This window comes from Dunckerocampus dactyliophorus, chromosome 21 (genome assembly GCF_027744805.1).
Source record: "Dunckerocampus dactyliophorus isolate RoL2022-P2 chromosome 21, RoL_Ddac_1.1, whole genome shotgun sequence".
NCBI lineage: Eukaryota > Metazoa > Chordata > Actinopteri > Syngnathiformes > Syngnathidae > Dunckerocampus > Dunckerocampus dactyliophorus.
This window is the reverse complement of record NC_072839.1, coordinates 14,092,927-14,110,000: the sequence shown is the minus strand read 5'-3', so window position 1 is coordinate 14,110,000 and position 17,074 is coordinate 14,092,927. Positions and strand designations below refer to the sequence as shown.

The 17,074-nt window shown below is 43.4% G+C and overlaps 1 long non-coding RNA gene and 1 pseudogene across 2 annotated transcripts; both read left to right on the top strand.

The window, feature by feature from the left end:
• Window positions 1-4,969: 4,969 nt before the first annotated feature.
• On the top strand, window positions 4,970-8,193 carry LOC129174408 (uncharacterized; annotated as a pseudogene).
• Window positions 8,194-10,517: 2,324 nt separating this feature from the next.
• Window positions 10,518-13,996, top strand: LOC129174294 (uncharacterized). 2 transcript variants are annotated; one of them, XR_008567395.1, is made up of 5 exons: window positions 10,518-10,665; window positions 10,987-11,130; window positions 11,628-11,768; window positions 13,092-13,194; window positions 13,884-13,996. It is a non-coding gene; the product is annotated as an uncharacterized LOC129174294 (long non-coding RNA). The 2 variants fall into 2 exon arrangements; XR_008567396.1 differs by lacking the exons at window positions 13,092-13,194; window positions 13,884-13,996 and adding exons at window positions 11,234-11,312; window positions 12,116-12,196.
• The last annotated feature ends 3,078 nt before the right edge of the window (window positions 13,997-17,074 follow it).

Below are 17,074 nucleotides of genomic sequence, written 5' to 3'. Positions count from 1 at the left end.
CTTATTTTGTCTACTATATTGGGTAATATGAGTGCAAAGGTGACTATAGGGGTGTTATTTCATGTCTTGAGGGCTCTAATAATGTTAAAAAAAATATATTTAGAAGGCCATGCTCGAACTACAAAAATATTCTATTTATAATTAAGGAATCCTCCTTTCACTTATCATGGTCAGGTTTGGAAGCAATTAACCACAATAAATGAGGGATTACTCTGCGGATATCCCAAAGCTTTATAATCATGAGACAAATGGTCACTGGTTTATGGACAATTTAGCTTGATGGCGGCCATGTTTTTCATCCAATCGTACTCTAGTTTGACACACATGTGCTTGTCAGTCCCCTAAAGGTGTGTACCAAATTTGGCAGTGATGCGGCTAAACACCCTGAAGTTACAGTTGGTTGCTTTGCTGAGCTGTGTGAGAAATTTCAAGTCATAGGGTTTAATAACAGCACCACCATGTGGTGTATTTATGAGGAAAATAATAGCACGGGCAACACAGTAGGAGCGCACGTGCTGGCAAATTTTCACCTGTTTGTGTGCAGTGGTTTAGGAGGATAAGAGTTGTTTTTTTTCACATTTCACTGTGTGACGTTAATGGAGAAAAAGTCCACACTGTGGCCATTTTTTTTGGTTTATGTTCACGCAGAAGGCTTGGAGGCCAAATATGTCTGGGATGCGTTCTACTTTCCAGCAACATAAGCAGACATTTTGCCCGTAACATCATCGTATTGTGTTCCCTCTCATTAAGAAGTCATGCCGTATGTATTTTTAAAGGCACACGCCATACGTTATGCTCGTCACTACAGCTGCACACCCAAAATAAACACACTCCTGCAGCACCAGCATTTCATTGTTTATTTTTTTTGCTTGGACCAGACGTTGTGTCGGGGGACCGCATGTTCTGGAACATGTCGCCGTTAAATAAGTCTGTCTGAGACTGAGCTCAATCTCTTGGATCTCTCAATCAGTAGGGCAAGCAAGAGGAAGGGGGCTCGGGGGTGGGCTATTTTGCGCTTAATGGAGCGCTAATTAAAGGCGAGACAATGCAGGTTGCCACGAACGACGACGACTCGGCAAGCCGCCTAATGAAAGTGAGCCTGCAGATACTCCTGACCACTGTTTAAGACCTCAAATTTAATTTCACGCATGAAAAATAGCATTCCGATGGGAGGAGGGGGCTGAGGAAGGAGAAAAAACAGCAATTTGATTTCAACTCCCATCAGGTCCCCCAGTCTGCAAAAAGTGGATAAATTGTCCTGACACACAAAATGAGGTCACATTTGCTGCAGGTAGAGGCCAACAAGTGTCTTAAACTTTGGATGATTTGACAATTTGATCAGCCATCTTTGCTGGTAATCGCTCCTCACAGACGGCGTCAGCGCCACAGGCTGCGGCCATGGCGGCGGTATAGCGAGAAAGAAGGAAGAAATGAGACCATATTACTTGTGTGCTGCCCGTACAGGCAGCTGGTGCAAAGTTTGGAGAGAGAAACACATTAAGTACAGTGGAGAGATGAAGTGGTTAGCCTGAAGGGATGTCGGGATATTGAGCGAGGATGGCCTGGGGGGGGGCGCAGTCCATTAAAGGGGAAACTCTGTTTGCCTTGTATGATAGAAGACACCATCAGATTTAGAAATGTGCATTAAAATCTTCCATTCTAGTTGTGCCATACTTTGTTGCTGCGCAATGACGTCAACGAGTCGCATGGAGAGATTAGCGTCGCCGGCTAACACTGGGCGGCTTTTGCTTGCAGTTTTCAGGCGAAAGGGAACACATTTCACACTAACGAGAAGGGGGGAGAAACCGGTGGGAGCACACCGAATCAGGTTCCAATTACTATTCAATAAAGCTGGAAATAAATACCAAAAAATGATAATAATAATAATAATAATAATAATAATAATAATGAAGTGTAGTTCCCGCAGCGTTACCCCAGAATGCAAAGACACGGTGGCCGGTCTGATTAATAAAGTCTTCAATAAACAAAATGTCAATACGACAAAGTACAAAGCTGTACCATAGAGTGAAGGCCTGGGGTTGCAAAAAGAGCAAAAGAGTTTTGCCGCTGCAAAAAGCAACAGGAGATTCAGCAGAATGCACGGAAAACTCCAAAAGCCTCATGACACTAGAAAGTTGCAGGTACGAAAAGGAACATTTGTGAACACGGACACAAATTGGCAACGAGCTTGCCTCCAGTTGAGCTAAATAGAATCCTAATTACAGGTAGCGGGCGGGTGTGCCCCGCTGCTCCACCTTCACTGAAGTCAAAGGGTGGGAAAAATGCAGTACATGAACTGGAGGTCACAAAATAAAAACATACTCTACTGTAAATATTGGTGTTATTATTAATAAGAATCATTAAATATAATATTACAATAATATAATTTTCAGCATATTATAATAAAGACAATTACGATTATCATTATGTATATCCTAACTTATGTATATTATCATATTAATAATGGTGATGATGTTTATTATTAATAGAAACAATAATAATAATAATTTATTTTTAAAAATTATTACTATTACATACATATACATATTATGTACATCTATTCTATGATTACTTTTTTTATTTTTATTTTTATTTTTGGACAAATGAAGCCACCCACTAAGTTACTGTATATGGTTCCCTAAAAAAGCCCTGCAGTAAAAGTGAAGAAGGCTAACATGAAATAATAACATGAACTTTGACCTCACTGTGAGCTATTGTTCGACAACAGCTGCGTAAAAACGGCGTCCGCTTAAATGACACGACATATTTCGAGATTAAATCCAGGTAGGAAAGCATTGTTTGTGTTTGTTTTTCCCGTGGCAAGTGTGACAAAGTCGCTTCTCCTGCCATTCCGGCTCGCTCCGATGCGGCGGGATAAGCGCCCGGGTCCGTCCCGTCGGCGGTGGCGAGCCAACTTGGACGTCACGATGAGAGGAGACGCAGACGTGCCAGGGACTCGGCTTTAGCTCCCTCCCTCCCCGCTGCCTTCACAGGGTGATTATGCTCTGAATTCCCACGGTGTGGCCAACCAACAGATGTGCTTAAACACAAACGGATTTGCTCTTCCCGACCAATCGGGCCGCACGGAGAGGCGGTCGGCGTGTGCCAAGCTATTGTTTGCAAATGGGCTCGGAATGAAGCGGTCTCAGTGTCCTAAATAATATCACATTTACCTCCAGGGCTCATTAACTGGAATATGAAGTCGAAAGTCCAGACGCTGAATATTACACTACATGGACTTGCCGACATGCTGCTATTACGATTATTATTATCATTATTATTATTTGTTGTCGATATTCAGGTTATGCAAGAATATGTTGACCCTCTCAGCTCCAAGAATGATGCAGTGCCAAGTACTAGAGCGTCATTACCTTTGGAAATGCAGTATTTTAGTATGGGATGTCACCCAATGAAGTATCCAGTGAGCATGTTGCGTGAGCAGCCTTTTTCCTTCGAGTAAAAGCCTCTTTGTGTCACTTTCTTTCTTGATGGGCAGGATTTCTTTCCTTTTGAAATCCACACTATATTTTATTTATGGACCAAATGTCAAGGTGTGGGAGAGCGGCTGGTGGCGGGGGGTGGTGGGTATCAAATGCACTTTAAATGTCAGTATAGGAAGAATGTTTCCACCTTGTTTGAGAGGAGGCGGGCCCAAACATAGCAAGAATATAAAGCTGTGTTGACTTATTTATCTCATTCGGGCCCTTAGCGAATGTGGGCGTGTTCAGGTCACAGGAAGTGCAGTTAAGCACAATGCATTGTGGGTTGTTTAAAAAAAAACAAACATCAGAGATGATAGAAAAGCCTGCCTTGATGCTGGAATTTATAATGAACTTCATCCTTCAACCTGAATGCAACACAAGGAGGTTGCCTACAGCCACAGATGGTCATGTTTTTTCATCCCACTTTGATTCCACTACACCTCCTGCACCTATAGGAGGCTTAAGGTGATGGGTACCACCTGGAAGTAGCAGTGCATACTGTGCATTAGCCACGTTAGCCGCCAGATGACGGCTTTGGACTTCTGCATCTGTCGATGGATTTTCCTTGCATGCATGTACAAAAGCATTAATACTTACACGCGTACATGCATTAATGCATTAAGTGGTCACTCAAAGGACACCGCGGGGGTCTTTGTTTCATTTCCGCCATCTTTGTTTTGACCTCTTAGTATATTAAAGCCTGCCGGACTAAACGACTAAACGAGACTCCGAGTAAAAACATCAAGATAATGTTACGTTTTCATAGCTTTTTGTTATTTCATTGAGGGTTTTTTGTCTTTGTATTTTGTTGTTGTTGTTTTTTTTTTTTTATTGGCCCATGGCACATTGTAAAAATACAATTAAACAAGAATTTATTTTTTTAAATCAACAAAAATGGAAAAAAAACAGCAGTAATTGTACAAGAATAAAACTGAAATGTTAGGAGGATAAAGTCATAATGTTACAAGGAAAAAAAGTAATAATTTACAAGAGTAAAGTCATGAGATTGTGAGGAAAAAAAAATGGCATTATTAAAATAAAAGTTAATTAATTAATTAAAATTAAAGTTGAACTGTTCAAGAGAAAAGGCGCTCTTTTCGGAAGTCGGCATATGAGACACAAAGTAAAACAAAAAATAGGAAACTTAGGTGGCAAAATAAGTTAATACGAATAATATTATGACAATAAAGTCAAAATATTATGGGACCGTTCACTGACGATGTGTCTAGGTTGCACCTCAAGGTGTATTATATCACTAGCTCAACATGGCAATGCCATTGACGTCCGGGAAAGGCCGGATGACAACTGCGAATAGTGTGGGGACAACTGGAGAGACAGTGGGCAGCTCGGAGAGACGGCAACCGGGGCAGGGAGGGTTAGCAGCCCAACCTGCAGCTTTCGAGAGGAAGCACCCACAACTTTCTACGAAAAACCCTAATGAGAAATATAGGATGGATATACAGGCAACGACCCTAGCTAACGGACATATGACTGTGAGTGCTGTCTGCAGATGCGGCAAGGTTTGCAAGAACCTGAGAGGTCTAAAGATCCATCAGACCAAGGTGGGCTGCCTGAGGACGCAAGTGGTGCAACGCACAGTGTCTGTACCTGTTACAGCACCTGGTGAGACGGAGGAGATTGCGTGCCCGGAGTCACCCCACAGTGCTCAGAATCTCCAAGCACCACATGCTTCCCCTCAGAGAAGACCATCAGAACATCATCGGGTTCTGTGGCCAGCCACCAACAAAGAGTCCGAGTGGCGTCAATTTGATGAAGATGCAGACACAGCCCTGGAAGCAATAGCCAAGGGAGATGCGGGAAGACAACTCCAGACAATGAGCACCATCATAATAAGCACTGCATCAGAGAGATTTGGCATTAAGGAACAACAGACCACAAAGACCACAGCAAGACCAATCCCAAACCGCCGGCAAGGGAAGATCACTCAACTTAGGAAAGAGCTGAAGATGTTGAGGAGCCAGTACAGAATGGCAAGCGAGGAAGAAAAGGAGGCGCTGGCAGAGCTTCGAGACATAGTGTGCAGGAGGCTAACCACCCTGTGGCGTGCAGAATGGCACAGGAAGTGTGGGAGAAAGAAGGCACGAAAACGCAGTGCTTTCATTTCCAATCCGTTTGGTTTCACAAAGAAACTGCTGGGGCAGAAGCGCAGTGGCCACCTCTCCTGTCCTGAGGAGGAGATCAATCACTTCCTAAGGAACACCTATGGTGACAGCAGGAGGGAGCAAGACCTTGGGCACTGTAACACCCTACTTGACATTAAATAACCCACACTCAAGAAGGTGGAGGAGATCGTCAAGGCAGCCAGAGCATCTTCAGCACCAGGACCGAATGGAGTACCGTATAAGGTCTTCAAGCAGTGTCCAAGGCTTCGGAAGCGGCTTTGGAGAATCCTGAGGGTGATTTGGAGGAATGGGAAGGTGCCACAGCAGTGGAGGTTTGCAGAGGGCGTGTGGATCCCCAAAGAAGAAGATGCTACCAACATTGAGCAATTCAGGACCATCTCACTCCTCTGCGTAGAATGCAAGATCTTCTTCAAGATAGTTGCCAACCGCCTCACTGGATACCTCCTGAAAAACAACTTCATTGACACCTCTGTGCAGAAGGGAGGCGTCCCCGGCATACCAGGCTGCATTGAACACACCGGTGTGGTCACTCAGCTTATCAGGGAAGCGCAGGAAAGCAAGGGTGACCTGGCAGTGCTTTGGCTAGACTTGGCTAACGCATACGGATCGATCCCGCACAAGCTAGTGGAAGTGTCCCAGACCAAGTACCATGTCCCAGAAAAGATCCGGAGTCTCATCCTTGACTATTACAACAACTTTAGTCTGAGGGTGTCATCTGGGTCTTCATCATCAGCATGGCACCGTCTTGAGAAGGGCATCATCACAGGCTGTACCATCTCCGTAACCCTGTTTGCGTTGGCCATGACAATGCTAGTAAAATCAGCAGAAGGGGAGTGCAGAGGCCCCTTGTCAAGATCTGGGACCCGTCAGCCCCCAATTCAAGCCTACATGGATGACCTGACGGTAACCACGACATCAGTACCCGGGTGCAGGTGGGTCCTCAAAGGCCTCGAAAAGCTAATTTCTTGGGCAAGAATGAGCTTCAAACCTGCCAAATCCAGGTCTCTTGTTCTTCGGAAAGGCAAGGTGACAGACAAGTTCCGCTTTGCTCTGGGGGATACTGAAATTCCATCCGTGTCTGAGAAGCCGGTGAAAAGTTTGGGGAAGCTCTTCACCAGCAATCTAAAGGACTCTGCAGCTCGCCAGTCAACCTCTGATGACCTCAGCGCATGACTTTCTGCCGTGGACAAGTCGGGACTCCCTGGAAAATTCAAGGCTTGGATTTACCAGCACGGAATTCTGCCCCGTCTTCTCTGGCCTCTTCTGGTTTACGAAATTCCCATTACCACCGTGGATAACTTCGAAAGGACGATCAACCACTTCCTCCGCAGGTGGCTAGGCTTCCCAAAGAGCCTCAGCAGCATAGCCTTCTATGGCCGGAACACCAAGCTGCAGCTTCCGTTTAGCAGCCTTGTGGAGGAGTTCAAGGTCACCAGAGCCAGAGAGGTCCTGCTCTACCAAGACTCCTCTGACACTAAGGTCTGTTCAGCGGGAGTGGAGGTCCGAACAGGAAAGAAATGGCGTGCCCAGGAAGTGGTCACCCGAGCCGAGGCGAGGCTGCAGCACAACATCCTGGTGGGCACGGTGGCATCTGGGCGAGCTGGGCTCGGGAACATTCCAACACCTTCCTACGCCAAAGCCAGGGGGAAGGAGAGGCGAGATCTCATTCAGGGGGAGGTGCGGGCAGAAGAAGAGGAAGTTCGCCTCAGCAGGATGGTGGGCATGGGCAAGCAGGGGGCCTGGACCAAGTGGGAACAGACTGCTGACCGGAAGATCACTTGGGCAGATATGTGGAAATCGGATCCATTCCGTATCAAGTTCTTGGTTCAGTCAATTTATGACGTCCTCCCAAGCCCCTCCAATCTCTTTACCTGGGGCCTGGCAGACTCACCTACCTGTCAACTCTGCAGGAAGAGGGGTTCGATGGAACACATTCTGAGCTGCTGCTCCAAGGCCTTGGCAGATGGACGATACCGCTGGCGCCACGACAAGGTCCTGCAAGCAGTGGCAGATACCATCTGTACCGCCATCAGCTCAAGCAAGGCACAAAATCCCACAAAGCATTCCATCGCTTTTGTTCGCGCTGGTGAGAAGCCTCAGCTCCATCCAAGGGCGCAGGGAGGGCTTCTCTCTACAGCAAGAGACTGGCAGCTCCTGGTTGACCTAGGAAGGCAGCTGAAGTTCCCGGACATCATTACCCAGGCCAGACGTGGTCCTGATGTCCAGGGCTACCAAGCAGGTGGTGATCTTGGAGTTGACAGTCCCCTGGGAAGACAGGATGGAAGAGGCACAAGAGAGGAAGAGAGCCAAGTATGCATCTCTGGTGGAGGAATGTCGGAGGCAGGGATGGAAGGCCCGCTGCGAGCCTGTGGAAGTAGGCTGCAGGGGCTTTGCAGGGCAATCCCTATATCGGGTCCTGGGTCTCTTTGGGATCTGTGGGCAGCAGAAACAAAGAGTCATCAATAAAAAACATCTTGGAAGCTGCTGAGAAAGCTTCCAGGTGGCTCTGGATTAAAAGGGGTGAGGAGTGGCGGAGTTTTGCTACCTAGACACAAGTCGGGGGCTGATCATCCCCGGCTGGGTCGCTTGGAAGAGGGTGTCTGGACCTAAGACCCGAAACACCCGATGACACCAGGTCCGTTCACTGACGATGTGTCTAGGTTGCACCTCAAGGTGTATTATATCACTGGGACAAAAAGCACGTAAAAGTTGAAATATTTGAAAAATGTAAAAAAAAAAAAAAAGACCACCAATGGAAAAACCATCAAAAAAAAGGTGGAACTAAGGTGTGAAAAGTCGTAATTTTACGGGAATAATGTCGTAATATGATGAGGAAATATAACATCGTTTTAGTGGCATACATAATTAAAGAAATCTCTGTTATGAAAAACAAACAAAACAACCGGTAAAGATGTAATTTTTGGAAAATAATATGAATAAATAAAGTAATATTTTGACTTTCCCTTCTTCGAAAATGACTCTTGATTTCTTAATTTTAGCAGTGGTGGAAAACAGCCGCGGGCTGCAAAAGGCACCTGGGCCGCACTTTGGACACCCCTGCATTGCACAGCGCCATGACCTCTTTTAAAGTTTTTGTTCGGACACTTTATTTGGGTGATGCAAATGGGCAAACGGGAGTTGCATGTCAAATGACAAGGCTAATTACCGCCTGCATCATCATCCAAAGGCTAAGTGCACTGTAAGATTAGTGTGCCGCCACGACTGCCGCATATCTCTCACTAATTGGTGGGGCTTGTGTGCGTATTCCCGTGCGCTGGCGGAGGCATGTGCTGCGTTTGCTGTCCATCTGTCGTGTCCTCCCTGCAGAACTGTGTGCACACGGCAGCCGTTATTTTTATTTTTTTTTAAAGAGTTTTGTGTATTTATGTAGACTGCAAGGCAGAGTTTATACAGTGAGTATGTTAAAGTGTGTCAGCTGTCTGGAACAATAAAATGCTCTTATTTGAATGCTACCTTTCTTTTAACATCACCCCGGGACTTTCCGCCATATGCCTTTTGTTGCATTTTATGCAAAAAGGACGACTCTCAATGTAGAAAAAGTTGCACATGAAAGTCCTCGCTAGGTTGTTAGGTCCTCAAGAGGCCTGCAGGAGCTACGCTGGAATGATAATTGAATAAAGGCGGGTTGCATGGATGGATTCAGGACTTTTCCACAGCACAATCAATATTTGATCAAGGTCTCAGCCATTAGAGTCCCCTCCCCCTTTCCTTCCTTCCTTTGTAACTTTGAATTCTCACCACAGACGTCCCTAAACTGTGGCAGCAGCTCTCACCAATATTTGATCTGCTGATACAGTCGGTGACCTGTGACTTGTGTGGTTTCTGGTATCGTTTCCTTGCAGTTGGCCTCGGAAAATCAGCAATTGGCACACTTAAAGTTGTTGTTTTTTGGAGGGTTTTTTTTTTTTTTTACACCTTTTTTACACCTCTTTAATATTAGAACTACTTTTCATTTTGAATATTTGTTGAAGCAAAAAGCGGTTATATCCCAGGATGCAGACACATAAGCAAATGTAAAATAAAATAAATATATTGTATAGTATAAATACAATATATTTTATAGTATAAAATAAAATAAAATATAATATATTATCAAAAACGACCAGTCCAGGGTGTACCTCGCCTGTCGCCCGAAGTCAGCTGGGATAGGCTCCAGCATGCCCCCGCGACCCTAATGAGGATGAAGCGGTATAGAAAATGGATGGATGGATGGATATTATCAAAAATACACAGAGAATGTAGAGAAATATCAGACACGGAAGTATTGCAGTACTCCATCTCTCCTTAAAGAGCGGGGGCGCGCGTGAATCGGCAGCTGCTTGTTGCTGCTCTCATTCCACAGAGAGAGGAAAAGCCAGCATTCATTTGAACCAAAATTGATTGAAACACATTTGCGAGATTCAACACAACAGCAAGTCAGGTGCATTCAACATATTTTTATGCTCTGCTGAATTAATGCATGAAGATGGAGGATTATACACTTTTAAAAACGTATATATATATATTTTTTGCAAAACAGAAGGTGATACTTTTCAACGAAGTAACAGAGCTTTTACCGGAGAAAAATAGACACACGGAGTTACTATACAAGCAAAAAGGTAAGACCACAAATGTTTTTCTGTTTTACTAAAAATAAAAACGTGATAATAAAATAATAAAAATAAAGAATTAAAGTGGGTCTAAGAAGTATGTGCCTTCCTGCCGCAGCTGCCGTGATTAGGAAGTGCTGCCAATCAAGCACACCTGCCGCTAAAGACATAACAATCCAAATCCTCTCTCCTTAAAGGGCGGGGGCGCGCGTGAGTCGGCAGCTGCTTGTTGCTGCTCTCATTCCACAGAGAGAGGAAAAGCCAGCTTTCATTTGAACCAAAATTGATTGAAACACTAGCGTGTCCGCGAGATTCAACACTTGGCAGCAAGTCAGCTGCATTTGACAAAACAGAAGGTGATACTTTTCAACGAAGTAACAGAGCTTTTCCCGGAGAATAGACACACGAAGTTAATATCCAAACAAAAAGGTAAGTCCGTGAATGTTTGTTTTATTAAAAATACAAAAGTGATAACAAAATAATAAAAATGAAAAATTAAAGTGGGTCTAAGAAGTATGTGCTTTCCTGCCGCAGCTGCCGTGATTAGGAAGTGCTGCCAATCAAGCACACCTGCCGCTAAAGACAATCAAAATCACATGGACTAAAACCGCATTTTTTCTGTGCCTAACTTGCCTAACTGTTTCCCAAGTATCTCAGTGCCTGTGTGAATGTATAATCAAGAGGAATTAACTTACATTTCTTTGTAGAAAGGCGCTTTATGAAAGTGCATTTACTTCTATTCGTTTACAGCGCAGCCTTGACACATCCAATATGGCGGCGACGTTGACGTACGGCTCAGCACTCGGTCAGGCGTCTGTCTACTGTGTCTATGCCTGCGGCTGCCTCCGATATCACACAGACGAGCAGTAGGCGGTGCCATCGTGGAGAATAAATGTAAGTATTATTATAAATTCCCAAAAGATTGACTGACTGCTCTGCCGAATTAATGCATGAAGATGGAGGATTATACACTTAAAAACTTTTTTTGGCAAAACAGAAGGTGATACTTTTCAACGAAGTAACAGAGCTTTTCCCGGGCAAGAATAGATACACTGAGTTAATATACAAACAAAAAGGTAAGACCGCGAATATTTTCTGTTTTATTAAAAAGTGATAATAAAAAATAAAAAATTAAAGTGGGTCTAAGAAGTATGTGCCTTCCTGCCGCAGCTGCCGTGATTAGGAAGTGCTGCCAATCAAGCACACCTGCCGCTAAAGACAATCAAAATCACATGGACAAACAATTCGCATTTTTTTGTGCCTAACTTGCCTAACTGTTTCCCAAGTATATCAGTGCCTGTGTGAATGTATAACCGAGAGGAATTAACTTACATTTCTTTGTAGAAAGGCGCTTTATGAAAGTAAGTGCATTTACTTCTATTCATTTACAGCGCAGCCTTGACACAACCAATATGGCGGCGACGTTGACGTACGTCTCAGCACTCGGTGAGGCGTCTGTCTAGTGTGTCTAGCCTGTGGCTGCCTCCGATATGACAGACTAGCAGTAGGCGGTGCCATCGTGGAGAATAAATGTAAGTAGTATTATAAATTCCCAAAAGATTGACTGCTAAAAGCAACACTGTTGCCGCCAATAGAGCGTGGGCCACAAGTTAACATTGCTTTATTGCACTAACTATACGCTACTAGTCTTCCTTTTTTATCCGAGTACTTATTCCTCCAGCAAATATTTTAAAATAAGAAGACTAACGGGCTGAGTACTCACACAAGGACTGCTGTGACATGCATCTGCTAATGTTTGCCTAATTAATATTTCATTTTTTATTTTATTCCAGGTGCTCGACTCAAAGTGAGCATATCTCGTGTATTCCCTTGGCTGAAAATCTATCACTTAGGGAATAATTTTTTTTCTTTTCCTCAGTGTCTTCAATAAATGGTGACGCCATCTCCGAATTAGCTAAACAGTGGCACTTTCATAGCTGGACATAACCTGGTCGGGGCCATAAGTTACCACAGTGATACAGATGCTTTGTGCAACAGGCAAGTCCAGCTTTACACAACACAGCTCGCTAACCCACTAAACTCGTTTCACAGAATACCCCCACTGTATTTAGAAGCTAGACAGTAAATGGCCTCTTATAGACATAATCAGAGGATTGGAGGGATGGAATAAGTCAAAAAATAAAAAACTTTTATTAATGTGGAATACATGGGAAAGTAGAAAAACCGTAGCCGTCTTTGACCTCCATGGCCATTTATTTCCAAGTATATTGCACAACACAGCAGTGACAGAACAGCGACAGAACCAATGTTGTAAGGCAAGGTAAAAGGCGCAAACTGGCCAGCCAGCGTTAATAGTGCGGATGAGTTCATTGTCAACATGCATTGTGAACATTTTAAAGCACATGCAGAGGTAGATAACGCCGGCGGTTACTTCCAGTGCGGCTGTTGCCATCTTGTGAAGTTAATAAAAAGTACACGAGTATGTTACCTGCAATTAATGTTTTTTCACTCTGTGGAACTTTTTGGAGAATTCAGCCCCCAGAGCCGCTTTCAACGAGCATGGTGATGTTTGGTAAGCCTCAAGACGCTATGTGCTGGAACGTCGGCCGTTTGGTTTGAAACGGCCACGTTGGGCTCCTTTTGAGTCATCCTTTCAAGAGTAACTTGGTTTTTGCATTGTTTAATTACTTTATGTGGAAACTACTGCCAGAATGCGTAGTCTTTATTTTTTTTTTTATCTATATTTATTTCTTTGCTCTTTGTATTACCAGTCTGTGTCCTTGTGATGTGTATGCTGTTGCATGTGCAATGCATGGTTTCTTGTATTAGCTGCTAATGGTAAATAGACTTTCACTTATGTAGCGCTTTTTTTTTTTGTTGTTTTTATCTTCAAGGTACTCAAAGCGCTTTGACAGGTACAAGGTTTTCCTGTTGATGACTCAGCATCAGCTTTGACATGGTCACGGGAGGACGGAGGATCGAAGAAGCCACCTTCAGGTTACGAGATGGCTGCTGTACTACCACTGTGCGCTTTACTGCCTTGTTTACTGTCTGCGTCCATTTTTACAAGCTTTTTGTTTTGTCGTGTGTAATCAAAGCAAGCTACAGCAATGCAAATATAGAGCTTATAATTATAATGAAAGCATTCTGATAATGAAACAACTGTTTTTTTTGTTTGTTTTTTTTAGTTGAAATCAGTTTAATATTATGAAAGATTTGCTGAACTAAAGTTTTTAAGCCCTTGACTGATGATCCTGCAAAAGCTTCGCCAGAGGGAAAAAAAAAAACTTAATTTGTTAAGCTTTCCTACAAAGGCGATGCTTTCGGCTCTGCAGGACACAAAGTACTCTGATACCACTCCAAATGGTCAATAATTAAACTTTTATTTGCGCAAAACTTCATTTACAGCAAATTTAATTAAACCATTCCCGCACACCGTGACCTCCAAGTTGCTATTTAGAGAAATAAAGAAGGAAGGAAAAAGCTGTGCTACTGTTTCCTTTCCTTGCTCAAAGGTATGCTAATGACTTAATTGGACATATTTTTCCATCCCTGTCTCCATTTGTCTCAAGTGGGGTCTTCAAATGAAGCGCCTGAGCCAGTGAGCAGGACAATTAAGAGTCTCGCTGGTAGAAATTAAGCAGATACGGTGCGTTGGACTTAATCCTTTTTTTTTTTTTTTTAAGTGCTTAAAATGTTCCGCTTGATCCCTTCACCGGACTTGAAAGAGAACTTCTATTGGGACGAGGTGCTAAGAGACGACCACGTTAGCGCCATTCTCTACCCCGCCTCCTTCAGTGAGTCTCTAATGTTGTCTCTGCCATGTTTATAAACCACACAAAGTAACAGAGTTCAATTTTTTTAAGAGCCCAGTTTGGGAACATGGTGTTTTGTGTGTAAGTAGCTTTAATGCCCGAACATACAAACTGTGTTTCTGACAGTATCGCTACTTTTTTTTTTCACTAACTTTTGTCCAAAGTAATGTCACACATCATACAATAACATAGCGTTATGGAGTGGGACAGACATTAGCAACACTAGCATGGCCATGTAATGCTAAAGTGCTAACATTACACTCACGTTTTAGCAGCAGCATCATGCTAGCGTAGCCAGTGATCACACTTGGAACGCCCACATTTGTAGCTGACTGGCGGATAGCTGATTTTAAGATGTGTGGTGAAGCCTTTTTCTTTTCAACAAAGTGCAGCAGTCAGTGGAAAATCAGCCCAATTTTGCAGTAAGTGAAATTTCCAACTATAGTGGTAACTCTGTTTTTGTGACCGTAAATCTATGAAGCGCACCTGAATATAAGCTGCAACTACTTCCTAATTATCCTACTCACAAGAAGTTAGGATATTTCATGATGAACCTAAAATGTGCTACTGTGTAAACGTTACAGGTGAACTTAATTTGAGCCTCTAATTTTGAATGCAAAATGTGCTGTTCTCCAACATAAGTTGTGCATAATTCCAGACACTTAGAAATATTAACCAAAAATACAATAATAGCCAAAAATGCTAGCTTTAAAAAAACGAAAGCGTAGGTTTGACTTTACGTTCACGTTCTGATGCAGACAAAGCTGAAATTCATGGTTTACATACGTTTGCAGAGGGGATGAAACTGATCAAATTTCTCCCACGTCTGTAGCTCTGGGCTTTGTTGTAAGATGCGTAGCAAAGCCTGGGGAAGGAGGTCCCCCTCCCGCCCGCAACATCACAAACAACCATTATTTTCTGAAGTGGTTCAATCAAGTGAGTTAGATGTGTTTTTCTCTAGTTTGCTGCTCATAAACAAGCTTGAGAGACATTACTGTTAGAACATCATTAAAAAGTCACTTCTGAATAGAAGGGGACCTTTTTTTTTTTTAATGGAAAAATGTGTATACAGCAGCCGATTACTTTGAGAGTAGCCTACGGATGTGTAAGATGATGTAGTGGTAATAGTGGAGGCGTGGCAAGACTTGTTAGAAACAGACTTGCTTTCACTTTCATTTCCATCCCTGCAGTGGTTGACATGTGAAAGTGGGGTAAGCTCCACTTCTATTGATAGCATGCTTTTCCACGCCGTATGTGACATCCAGCGAGCAGGCCCCCGTGCATATTCATCAATGACATCCTTTTTATTGCCAGGTGTGCTTTACTCTGGCTGCACACCACAACATGCATAAATAAATAAGAGAAGAGAAGCAGCACATTGTTCCCACAAGGCCACAGTAGGTGGTGATTGATGGACGTAATCTCAGGCAGACAACATGCTCATTCCACAGCGTGAAACACATCATCAAACTCCCTAAACTTTGTCATGAATTCAAGTGAAGGTAGGGAGGAGGGACGGAGCTGCACATTTCACCTTTGTTCATCTCATCTCTAATTGTCTCCCACTTGTTAATCACATCATAATGCACGTTATCACCACCTGCAGGACTGGAGTTTTCCACGGCTTCTTTTCTATGAAGCAGCGATCATTTATTTTTTGAAAAACCACAATATAGCGAGGGAGCGATGTTCGAACTCCAATGTAGCGAGGGGCGACTGTACAGTTAATTAGAATCATAATAAATAGAATACAAATAACACTAATCATAGTAAGATGTAGTATATGAAGTGAACAATGCATTAATTCTGAGAAAGTGACAAAGAGCTGATAATGTATTCCGGCCATTGAGGGTAAAGGTAGAAAAGGTGGAATCCCTGAGTGTTTCAATGAGCGCCCTTCTGAGCATTCAGGGAACCTCTGAGGCCATGTTTTAATCGCCAGCACGAGCTGAGATGCTCCAACATGTACTCAAGTGTGCAGCTTTGTTAGCCGGGGGCGCTTTAAAAAAAAAAAAGTAATTAGTGAGCACACAACAAAAAACCCTCTACCAGCTTAGCCAAGATTTATTCGAACGACGCTCATGGCACATGCTTATGTCGCCATTATTAATCTTGTTTTTTAATTTATTTTTTTTCTTAATGAGCGCTGGAGTCAGCGTGTCAACAATGACAAGGAAAATAATTACAAATCTCTGAGGGTCAACTCTAAAAATGTTTGTTGTTAAATGCTCCTCTGGTTTCCCTTTTATATTCACCAGTTTTTATTGTACGCTTCAGTTCAGTGGACAACAGCGGCATAAAGAGGTTTAATACCTTCCTCATGCAAATGAGAAAAGGTAAAGGTTCAGCTCGCAATCAAATCACAAAGTTTAATCAAAGTACATATTAGAGGCAGATAATGTAAAGCAATTACCTTTGGTAAATTAAAAAAAGGCATAAAGAATTTTAGTGGTGAATAAGTCAGCAGGGCTCCACATTGGACGTCATTCTAGTACAATATGATACTTCAAGGACGTCGTGGGCTGTGTTCCTTCAGCAGGAATTGGACTTTTTAAATTATTTATGCGCTAACTAACGAGAGGCTGTGATTGAGCTAACGATCACCTCAGGTCAAGGACTACCAGGACCCGTCCAGGCTTGTTCTCCTTGTTAGCATTCACACCGGATGCCAGTACAGATGTGGGGAGCAGCCGTGGACTGATGGAAGAACGTCCTGAAAAATAGAATACAAAAAAAGTCATCAATGTTTGATGGCGGCCATGTTTTTCAACCAATCTGCCTCAAATTTTACAGACATGAGCTTGTCACTCCTCTGAAGGTGTGTACCAAATGTGGTGGCGATTCAGCTAAACACCCTGACATTACAGGGGGTCGTTCACTTGTTTTGTGGAGCTGTGTGAGAAATGGGGGTGGCAGCACTCCACCAGATCCAGAATGTTCTGTCCAGTGCACATGTACGTCCATACACCAACAGTCTCTGCATCAGTAGTAATTAGCAATTGGAGCCATAAAGGAAGTGAAATCTCATCAGAGCTCACACAACTAAAGGTCGCTTTACATCC